General features: G+C 46.8%; 1 pseudogene across 1 annotated transcript; it reads right to left on the reverse strand.

The window, feature by feature from the left end:
• Nucleotides 1–776: 776 nt before the first annotated feature.
• Nucleotides 777–6599, reverse strand: LOC148342354 (uncharacterized; annotated as a pseudogene). The gene is made up of 2 exons (XR_015842073.1): nucleotides 6066–6599; nucleotides 777–3417 (listed from the first exon to the last, which is right to left on the reverse strand). The product of XR_015842073.1 is annotated as an uncharacterized LOC148342354 (transcript).
• Nucleotides 6600–11686: the final 5087 nt, after the last annotated feature.

Consider the following 11686-nt stretch of genomic DNA (forward strand, 5'->3'; position numbering starts at 1 on the left):
CCACGTCAGCATCGTTGTGAGTCTCCAAGTCCACGCCGTCGTGAGTCCTCAAGTCCACGTCAGCATCGCCGTGAGTCTCCAAGTCCACGTCAGCATCGTTGTGAGTCTCCAAGTACACGCCGTCGTGAGTCCTCAAGTCCACGTCAGCATCGCCGTGAGTCTCCAAGTCCACATCAGCATCGTCGTGAGTCCACAAGTCCACGTCAGCATCGTCGTGAGTCTTCAAGTCCACATCAGCATCGTTGTGAGTCCACAAGTCCACGTCAGCATCGTTGTGAGTCTCCAAGTCCACGCCGTCGTGAGTCCTCAAGTCCACGTCAGCATCGCCGTGAGTCTCCAAGTCCACGTCAGCATCGTCGTGAGTCTTCAAGTCCACATCAGCATCGTTGTGAGTCTCCAAGTACACGCCGTCGTGAGTCCTCAAGTCCACGTCAGCATCGCCGTGAGTCTCCAAGTCCACATCAGCATCGTTGTGAGTCCACAAGTCCACGTCAGCATCGTCGTGAGTTGTTTTGAAAACAATTCTGATACTGCTTATGATCAATTACAGCATCAATAAGAGTGACTAGTAGCGAGACTGATGCCCAATCGTCAGGCTACAATGGGTTAAGCTGTCTGTTATGTCCAATCAGACAAGCGTGAGCCCTTGAGTAGACACTGCTTACAATCAATTACAGTATCAAATAATATAATAGTCACAACTCAGATCAATTGCTATGACTTATTATTAACTTCAGGATCGCGGATCGTCGGCGACTTACATGGACAACAAACACTTCACTGCGTTAAACAAGCGGCACATTTTATTTAACCCACAGTATAAAGTGTACAAGCAAGCAAGCAAGCAACAATTGTATTTCAGCTCATAGATTACATGCAAGACATAAATCTCATTACCGTGTGCTGGAAGGACGGAGAGCCCCGGCGTCCTCAGTAATGCGAGCAAAAAATACGATGCTGGGCGTCCGCGCGTAAAACCCTCAGCCGACTCTACTTTCGTTTTGCCTTCGTCACATTCTTATAGCCAATATTTCATCCCAACCCCTCCCGTTCGAGTGCGCTTTGATGGTTCGCATGGCCCTTCGCACAACTTTGGCCTCTGCCAATCCTCACTCCCTTTTCGTTATCAACTGTACCTTTTCACATGAGTCAGACATTCCTGGTGCTTAGGCCCTGTACGAATTCTTTCCAATTATTCCCGTTCTCATAACACATAGATACAACCTGTGCAAATTCTCATAACACATAGATGTAGCCTGTGCAAATTCTCATAACACATAGATGCAGCCTGTGCAAATTCTCACAACATATAGACACAGCCTGCGCAAATTCTCATAACACATAAACACAGACATCTACTAACGCGTGCATATAGGTATAAAATGGTTATTATGCAGCATTTATGTGGTAAAACAACATTAATAAACCATATTTCACTTCATTCCACTCCTGGTGTTTTACCACCAATTGATGCAAACAGGTTCCACTAATTTATTAACCCGTTAACGTGTTGTTCCCAATTATCCAATATCCACTGAAACCATGGTACATTATATGAGTGAGCAAAGCAAAACCAATGATCCTGTAAAACATTTACCACCACATGAGTCAACATGTCTATGTGCGTGGTACAATGGATTTCTCGCCTGGTATATTCATTTCCAATCCGGCGGACATATTCAAAGATATGCCCTTCTTCTTCTAAATTTAAAGTTAGTTCACACACATAACGGTTATACCAAGAATTGACAGTTTCAATTTTTATTCTCATGGTTCCATGCAATGATATATTTCTTTTTCTACTTCTAATCGAATTCGTCGAACATAAACACAAATTCCAATATTGCATAGCGTAGTCAAAGCGATAGCTATTAAAACCAAAATCATTGGTGGAAGCAACGTTGCCCTAGCAGTTTGTGACAAGCCTGAAAATATGTCCCACCAATGATGAGCAGACTGTTGCTGAATGATTTTAGCAGCATGCAATGTCGATACCATCAGTTGGGAAACATTGGACGCATGTGACTTTATCAATTTCTTTACCTCAGTGGATCGTTCCAATGCGCATTTGAAACGCTCCAAAGAGATTTGCCATGGTGTGCGTAGCACTTCCCATTGTACAGCCGTAAACCGGCTAGCAACTGTGTAATTTGTCAACCAATACGTCCCGTTTCCCCACTGAGGTATGCGGCCCCACCTGCCACAAAATGTCCCTACTAGGTTCCCTCGACCAATCGCACAAGGTGAAGTTTACGTTGGTTAAGCAAGGATTAACAAATTCATGATGCAATTTACAAGCTAGTCCTTTATCAGTGTTTTCGCAAAGATCGGTATTAAAGGTCTGGTTTGTGTTTGGGTTCACCACAACTCAGAGGATATATTCCAGACACTACGCCACTCCTGGTAATTTCCTGTAGTCATTACTCGTACGAAACGCTCTTTTTGCGTCTGCGCATGTAGGTTTTGTATGCTACATGTGGTCCAGTTTAGCTGTTTAGTTACATTGGTTAACACTTCACTAGTGGCGTTCCACATATTTAATTCCCATTTAAATACATTTTGCCACAGTTTAGCATTTTCGTTTTGTCCCACTATTGAATTAGGAAGCCACATTCCTACTTTTAGTAGGGCATCATGAGTTCCCTGTCCGGTCCCAGCTAATTTATAGCGTGTCACTTCATTATCAATGGTGTTAGATACCCCCAATAACGTTCCGGTTCCCCCCAATAAGGTGTCGTGTTAACACTCTCTCTTCTTTCGAACACACGTGGGAAAAACAGGAAATACAATACATTTTCGTAGTTATTGCTGATTGTGCCAAGGGTGTACATGTATCAATTATAGGTACCAGCTGGGTGTTTGTAATGTGTGTGTGGGGGGGGGGGGGTCGCTTTACTAACGCCTCTCCCCTTCTCTGGGATGAGTCATTTGGTCCAGTTCTTTCCTTGACGGGTCGGATCACACTCTGCTCTGAATCAAAAGCTCTTGACATCTCCTTCCATCGTACCTGGTTTCACTGCGCACAGCTCCACCCTGGACTTGATCCAGATTCTAGTTCCGTTACGAAACAGCCATTGGGTTGATTCTTTTCCAGGACTCCAGAATACTGCATCAGCGGTGAGGTTGGCCACCGCACACAGCCCGCCCCCCGGACACGTCACTCCATCCTGGGTCACGTTGACCCCCTTGACCCTCTCACTGCCGGTCAGATTCCATGACAGCGGGCCCTGCATTCGGGGGTACAGAAGGCGTCCGGTCGTTTGCTCCCAGGAGAGTTGGACCATGGCACCAAGGTCAAGGAAGAGGATGACCAAGCAGCCGACACCATCACCGTACCGGACTTCGATAACGGCCTTGGCGTCTTGATCCGTTGCCGGCCCGTCCCACAAACAACTCCCACCACGTCATCCACACCGGCTGTAATGAACACAGTTAGTTCCTACAATTGAAAGGCACAGATTAGTTTTCACGTAAATAACACATTTTTCTTCTTCTTCAAATAAGACGCTCACTGTAGCGTCGTCTCTTTGTGCAAATATCTCAGCAGCCCGGGGGGGCCCTGAGTTTTGTTTTACCCAAACCTTAGCTCCGGCCCTGTCGGTTGAGCCAAAGCCCCCTGAGCCTCGCCCAGATCTTATCACTGGTTTAGGAATTTCCTGAACTGTTGTCATATTGCACGGTTTTCTTACCAACTGGGCGATTTTACTGCCCTTTCAGGTGCAAGGTCATTCCAGCCAGTATGTCCATTCCAATTATCCATTCTGCGATGGGTGTAACCACCACTTCATATTTCCGAATTGGCATGTGTCCAATTTTCAAAGGCAAAGTTACTACCTTTCCATTTATAATTTGCCCCCCTATTCCTTGTACCGGGACTAGGGTGCCCTTCATTTTGTTGGGATTTCCTTGAATCAACGAGGCCTCCGCCCCTGTGTCAACCAGTGCCAAAACACATTGAACCGAATTATTCCAATAAATTTCTAGCTTTACATGGGGTCGAATATCACCGACACTCCATCGTTCTGACAATTTTGACTGGCTGGCAACAAAGGCTTGACCTTCATCCTATCCTAAGAGATCAAAGACTTGAGACCTCTTGCCTTTTTTTTTTCTTCGAACGGCTGCAACATACCTTTCATCCTCACTGCTGCTTTCCAAACATTCCTCTCTGTTCCCCTCCACGGGAGGGGCAGAGGGCACAGCTGGTTTTATCATATCTTTAAGCAGTCCTGCCAATTCTGCAAGTTCAGAACGACCGGATCGTTCTTCAAAGCGCAAACAATTAACTTTAAGTCCTCTTTGTCTGCACCTGGCCATCAAAAACTCGTTTGATTGTCCATCAATCTCCGAATGAGGGACTCCCGCGTCTATTAACGCTCTCCACATAGCGCGTCTGTCCCCCTGATCCAGCCCAATTGCATCTGCACCTTCCTCGTACAGACGTCTGATCCATGAGTCAGTGGGCTCCCCACCACGCTGTTTATATTTGGTGGAAATTTGTGTGATTTCGTCCTGTGAATAATCTTCCTTAGTTACAGTTACTCGCGGTGCGGGTTCAGGAAACTCCTGTCTCCGCACAATGGGGTTTCCTTCAGCGTCCACTACGACAACCCCATTAGCATCCCGCTCGACATCCACAATAATCAATACCACATTTTGCTCTTCACGCCTGCGTGCTATCGGTTTTATTTGCAAATGTGATAATTTTGGATAGAGGGACTGCCCGGTGGCAGGGGCTGTTACTTCAACGTCACCATCCCCCCATATATCTCCTTCCCAGCCCTCCGGCTCCCATTCGCCCGCAAGATCTCTCGTAAACGCCCGTATTTGTTGCGTTTCAACGCGGCGATCAGTTTTCCGCTGGTTAGCTCGTGCTTTCTTGGAAATATGCACAATTGTTTTTTCCAACACAGAATTTAATCTAGATATTTCCTTCTCTAGTTCTTCGATCTTATTGTTCTGCATTAGAATCTCTTGATCTTTACGCGCACCAGCGAGGAGAGCAGCGTCTAACGCCTTATTCTTCTCCCGCCATGCTTCTGCACAAATCCACATCATCTTCCGCACACCCCCCAAAGGCGCTCTTTTACAGACCACCACCTGAGTCAGTAAATCCTTAACTGACGTCGGGCTGGCCCCCACTGGCATGTTAACCCACGGACCAGGGCGTCCCCCATTCCGCGTCAACAATTTCCCAATTTCTCTAAACTCATGACTGTCCCACCCCGGCACTCCCGAGACGCAGTCAGCACGACTGTCCCACCCCGGCCCTCCCGAGACGCAGTCAGCACGACTGTCCCACCCCGGCACTCCCGAGACGCAGTCAACAAACCCCCCTTCGGGTCCTCTAAACTCACGACTGTCCCACCCCGGCACTCCCGAGACGCAGTCAGCACGACTGTCCCACCCCGGCACTCCCGAGACGCAGTCAGCAAACCCCCCTTCGGGTCCTCTAAACTCACGACTGTCCCACCCCGGCACTCCCGAGACGCAGTCAGCACGACTGTCCCACCCCGGCACTCCCGAGACGCAGTCAGCACGACTGTCCCACCCCGGCACTCCCGAGACGCAGTCAGCAAAACCCCCCTCGGGTTCATCCAAAGTTTTACTCTTACTCAAACAACAAGCCATGTCCAAGTCGCAGTTTTCCCGAGATCCTGCCGACAACGCCAAAAATGTTTTGAAAACAATTCTGATACTGCTTATGATCAATTACAGCATCAATAAGAGTGACTAGTAGCGAGACTGATGCCCAATCGTCAGGCTACAATGGGTTAAGCTGTCTGTTATGTCCAATCAGACAAGCGTGAGCCCTTGAGTAGACACTGCTTACAATCAATTACAGTATCAAATAATATAATAGTCACAACTCAGATCAATTGCTATGACTTATTATTAACTTCAGGATCGCGGATCGTCGGCGACTTACATGGACAACAAACACTTCACTGCGTTAAACAAGCGGCACATTTTATTTAACCCACAGTATAAAGTGTACAAGCAAGCAAGCAAGCAACAATTGTATTTCAGCTCATAGATTACATGCAAGACATAAATCTCATTACCGTGTGCTGGAAGGACGGAGAGCCCCGGCGTCCTCAGTAATGCGAGCAAAAAATACGATGCTGGGCGTCCGCGCGTAAAACCCTCAGCCGACTCTACTTTCGTTTTGCCTTCGTCACATTCTTATAGCCAATATTTCATCCCAACCCCTCCCGTTCGAGTGCGCTTTGATGGTTCGCATGGCCCTTCGCACAACTTTGGCCTCTGCCAATCCTCACTCCCTTTTCGTTATCAACTGTACCTTTTCACATGAGTCAGACATTCCTGGTGCTTAGGCCCTGTACGAATTCTTTCCAATTATTCCCGTTCTCATAACACATAGATACAACCTGTGCAAATTCTCATAACACATAGATGTAGCCTGTGCAAATTCTCATAACACATAGATGCAGCCTGTGCAAATTCTCACAACATATAGACACAGCCTGCGCAAATTCTCATAACACATAAACACAGACATCTACTAACGCGTGCATATAGGTATAAAATGGTTATTATGCAGCATTTATGTGGTAAAACAACATTAATAAACCATATTTCACTTCATGAGTCTTCAAGTCCACGTCAGCATCGTCGTGAGTCTCCAAGTCCACGTCGTCGTAAGTCTTCAAGTCCACGTCATCGTCCTCATCCACACCGTCGTGAACCTCCAAGTCCACATCATCTTCATCAGCAACACCGTCGTGAGTCTTCAAGTCCACGCCAACGCCGTCGTGAGTCTTCAAGTCCACGTCATCGTCCTCATCCACATCGTCGTGAACCTCCAAGTCCACGTCATCGTCATCAGCAACACCGCCGTGACTCTCCAAGTCCACGACAACGTCGGTGTATGTCTCCAAGCCCATGTCACCGTGCTCATCAACATCGTCGCGAGTCCCCACGTCCACGTCAGCATCGTCGCGAGTCTCCGTGACGACGCCGTCGTGAGTCTCCAAGTCCACGCCGTCGTGAGTCTCCGCGTCCACGCCTTCGTGAGTCTCCAAGTCCATGTCGTCGTGAGTCTCCAAGTCCACGCCGTCGTGAGTCTCCAAGTCCACGTTGTCGTCCTCATCAACCTCGTTGTGAGTCTTCAAGTCCACGTCAGCACCGTCGTCCACATCATCGTCGTCGCGAGCCTCCAAGTCCGCGCAGCCACCGTAGTGAAGCTTCAAGTTCGCGTCAACATCTTCGTGAGTCTGCAAGTCCTCACTATCACCGTCGTGAACTTTCAATTTCACACCATTGCCAGCGTGACCATGAGTCTCAGAATCTACGTGAATGCCGTCATGAACTCACCCAGCAGCGTAATAGACAGTATTATTCTCACCACCAGCATCACTATGAGTCAGGCGATCAAAGACGAATCATGTCTACCTACATTGATTCAAGCTACAACCCACAAAGTGATAGTCCAGAGAACAGATATGACCCCCCAAGATACAATACACGCCAACGTACATTTTCACCACCTCGTGGTGAACCAACATATCGAGGGCCAACTCCTACTATTCCCCATTTTGTAAATGAAGACCCACGAGAGTTCACACGTCTTAGGGTCGCACTCGATAATCTCCTGCCACGGGATGCGACAGAACAATTTAAATACCAGATTTTACTAGATCATCTCAGGCTAGAGGAGGCACTACTTATTGCCGATTCGTACTGTAGCAGTCGTTATCCATACAGTGACACTATGGATGCTCTTAATGAACAATACGGTCAGCCCCATCAGTTAGCACTGAAGCGTATCGCCCAGCTTATGGACGAACCGAACATCAAGAGCGGTGACATAAAATCATTCCGAAAGTTTGCTCTAAAGGTTCGGGCCCTAGTAGGAATGCTGGACCAGTTGGGCGACATAGGCCAAACGGAGCTAAAATGTGGATCACATGTCACCCGAGTATTAACTAAGTTGCCGCATCATCTCAGAGCAGACTTCAAGAGACATATTAACCCTCTTAGAACCCCCATCCCTACCTTAGTACACTTATCAGATTGGCTCGAATACGAAGTCAGGGTACAAGATGATAGTATGCAGTCCCCCCAAACCGCCAGCAGAGACCGCCCTTTCACCAAGAAAGAGCAAGCACTAGGGGTTAGGCCTAGAGGTACATTTGCCCTCCTTGGTAGTGATCATAATCAAATAGAAAGCACAACAGTTACATGCGAACCCGAAGAAACTACAATAGAACCAAAGAAATTCTGCCCATTCTGTAACACCACTCAACACTATCTCAACCAGTGTACAAACTTTAAGATTCTCACAAAAGAGCAAATTAATAACTGGATTAAGACATACAAGAGGTGCTGGAGATGTGGGCGTAACCATTTCTCATCACAATGCACTTTAAAGGCAAGATGTAATAAATGCAAAGGGAAACACTTGGAAGTGCTTCATGAGGTAAATGCCGGTGAATTTCCCACTCCCACATCCATCCATCCGATCATGGCCGACAGCCCCCGTGCAATAAATTCTACCGCCGAAACACTCTATGTGGACAGACCAATTGGACACAATAAAGTGCTGCTCAAAATTATTCCTGTCACCCTGAGACATGGAGATGCATCACTCGACACCCATGCTGTGCTGGATGATGGATCGGAGCATTCTTTTCTACTTCACGAGGCAGCTCAAGCATTAGGTATCCTGGGGAGCCCGGAGGACTTACACCTGCGCACTGTCCGGCAAGATGTCTGTATCATTCATGGTGCCTCTATGTCATTCACAGTGTCCTCAGCGACCAATCCCAATTATAAATACCAAATACAAGATACCTTTACAGCTAAAGAGCTATAGCTCTAGGAAGTCATTCCTACCCAGTAGCCGCCCTCAAGACGAAATATCATCACCTGAGAGAGTTGCCAATCCCAGAAATAAATAATGCACAACCACTGCTCCTAATAGGGTCGGACCATCCACACCTCATCCTACCAACAGAGCGTGTCCGGCGCGGACCACTTGACGGTCCAGCTGCAATCAAGACAGCGATGGGCTGGACCCTGCAAGGCCCTTCCAGGTACCTGAAGCATTCCCCCCACTCCGCACAATGCCATTTCACCTCCACTCAGCCACCCCAAGCCAATCTTCTTACTCATGTCGAACGTTTATGGCAGTTGTACATCTTGCCTTATCGAAGTGAGAGGGTGGTTACCAGGTCGAGGGAGGACACTGAAGCACTCGAGACGTTATCCCAAAAACCTGTCAAGGTTGACGTAAATGATGCCTCCAGATATGCCACACCCTTGTTGTGGAGAAAGAATCTGCCACAGCTGGTCGCACCCAAAGAAGCTGTTCTACCTCATTCACGCAGTATGGAGAAAAGGTTAACAAAGGATAATAGTAAGTTGATAGCTTATAAAAACGAGATCAACAAGCTACTCACCTTGGGATACATCAAGAAAATCACACCTGACGAAGTCGATTCCAGCGAAGGTTGGTACATTCCCCATCACACGGTAACGCACAATGACAAAAACTGAATTGTGTTTAACTGTTCATTCAAGTATAAAGGACTATCACCAAATGAACATCTGCTGCCCGGCCCCAGACTCACCTCAAGTCTTTTGGGGATCTTGTTGCGGTTCAGAGAGAATATGGTGGCCATTAGCAGCGACATAAAGGGAATGTCCCACCAGATACATCTCCTTCCCGAAGATCAGTCGTACCTGAGATTTCTCTGGCGGAACACAGTGACTGAACCCCCTGAAGTGTACCAGTGGTTAGTTCTGTCGTTCGGAACCGTCTCAAGCCCTTGCTGTGCTACGTTTGCTTTGCAAATGCACGTGACAAATAACAGTCAACCTAATGAAGATGTGCGTGCGGTAATTGAGCGTTGTTTCTACGAAGACAATTGGCTGAAAAGTTTACCATCAGTCGAGAAAGCTAAGTCACTAGCCATCAAACTACGAGATTTGCTGGCAGAAGGTGGATTTGAACTCAGGCAGTGGGCAACCAGTCACCCAGAAACGCTTGAACACCTTCCCGTTGAGTGCGCATCGGAAAGTACACAACTTTGGGTCACTCAAACCCATCATGACCCATCTGACATCGCAGATCCCGATCCCATTACACCAAATACACTCTTGACGGGGCGGCATGATTCATCTCTGCCACAGGTGGTGTACCCCGAATCCGATCTTCTGAGCAGGAAGCGCTGGAGACATAGTCAAATTCTCGGTGACCAGTTTTGGAAATGCTTCACACAAAATCACCTGCCCGCCTTACAAACTCGTAACAAATGGACAGAGGACAAGGATGATCTCAGGGTCGGAGCTGTGGTGATGTTGGCGGACCCACAGTCTCAGAGAGCCCTTTGGCTTGTCGGAATAGTTAAGACTACTATACAGGGAAGAGACAATAAGATCCAACCGGCAGAGGTTCGCGTGAATGACAAAATTTTCGTAAGACTGATGTCTCGCCTCATAAAGTTGCCCGCCTTTCCACCAGAAGAAGACAATTAACTGGCTTCAAGTGATACAAATCTGCTTCTCAGATTTGGGGGCGGCTGTTAAAAAGGTCAGGTTGTTTTGTAGTATGCCGTTGTAGCACCCTCTGGTGGCTCGCCTGTTCATACAATTGCATTTTAGATGGGCATGTTTTTAGCCACCTATTTTAGGACCCACGAAAGGTAACAGACAAGGGATGTACAGTCATTCTCTCCGAAGCCATCCAACCACAAGGTGTGCGTGCATTAGCATGTAAGTGACTCAACATAAAATATCATTTTTTGTGGGAAAGCGATTTGTTTGTGGGCATTTCAGCTAATGTTGCTTGTGCTGTTTTGTTGATTTGTTATGGTTATGACTACGGCAATTAATGTTGTGTCGATGAGGCTTTCCATTGTATCCGCTCATGTTTTCTTTTTAATTGCTCCACAGAAACCACACACACAAACACATCCATATCGAAACAAATTAAAGTTTACATGGACCAAACTGGTTTGATTATTCCTCATCTGGACAATATTGTGTTCTAACTGGACATACTGCAGCGGTTATCAACTCCTGAAAATCAGTCCTACAAGCAAAAATTTTACACATACAAATGGTAACACGTTAGATTTGGTATTAACCCGAGGCTTAGCATCCTCAAAAATAATTGTATTACCATATACCAGTGCTTTATCTGACCATTACTTTATCAAATTTGAAGTCTTGGCTCATGGTCATCGTTCTGACCATAATCAAAGCGATAGCAGCCGCAATATTAACTCCTCAACAATCGCTGCGCTCTCTGAGCTACTCCCTTTAGCAACTGCTTCGTTTCCTAATTATATTGGTACGATTGATGATCTCACAAACAACTTTAATGTCGCTCTGTTAAATGCGCTTGACTCCGTCGCACATTTAAAAACTAAAACTCGTCCAAAGAGGCTTACTCCGTGGTTTACAGAGGAAACGCGCATACTGAAACGAACTTGTAGGAAGCTTGAGCGCAAATGGCGTGCGACCAAACTTGAGGTCTTCCGTCAGGCATGGTGCGATAGTTTACTAATATACAAAGAAGCGCTTGATCTAGCCAAAACTAATTATTACTCTAGATTAATTGTTTTACATAAAAACAATCCTAAATATTTATTTGATACCGTAGCAATGTTAACGCAACAGCAACCAACCTCGGATAGCTCTTCCTATTCAGATCACG

Source organism: Idiotropiscis lumnitzeri, chromosome 2 (genome assembly GCF_059441095.1).
Source record: "Idiotropiscis lumnitzeri isolate Australia: NSW breed Sydney's pygmy pipehorse chromosome 2, RoL_Ilum_1.0, whole genome shotgun sequence".
Classification (NCBI taxonomy): domain Eukaryota; kingdom Metazoa; phylum Chordata; class Actinopteri; order Syngnathiformes; family Syngnathidae; genus Idiotropiscis; species Idiotropiscis lumnitzeri.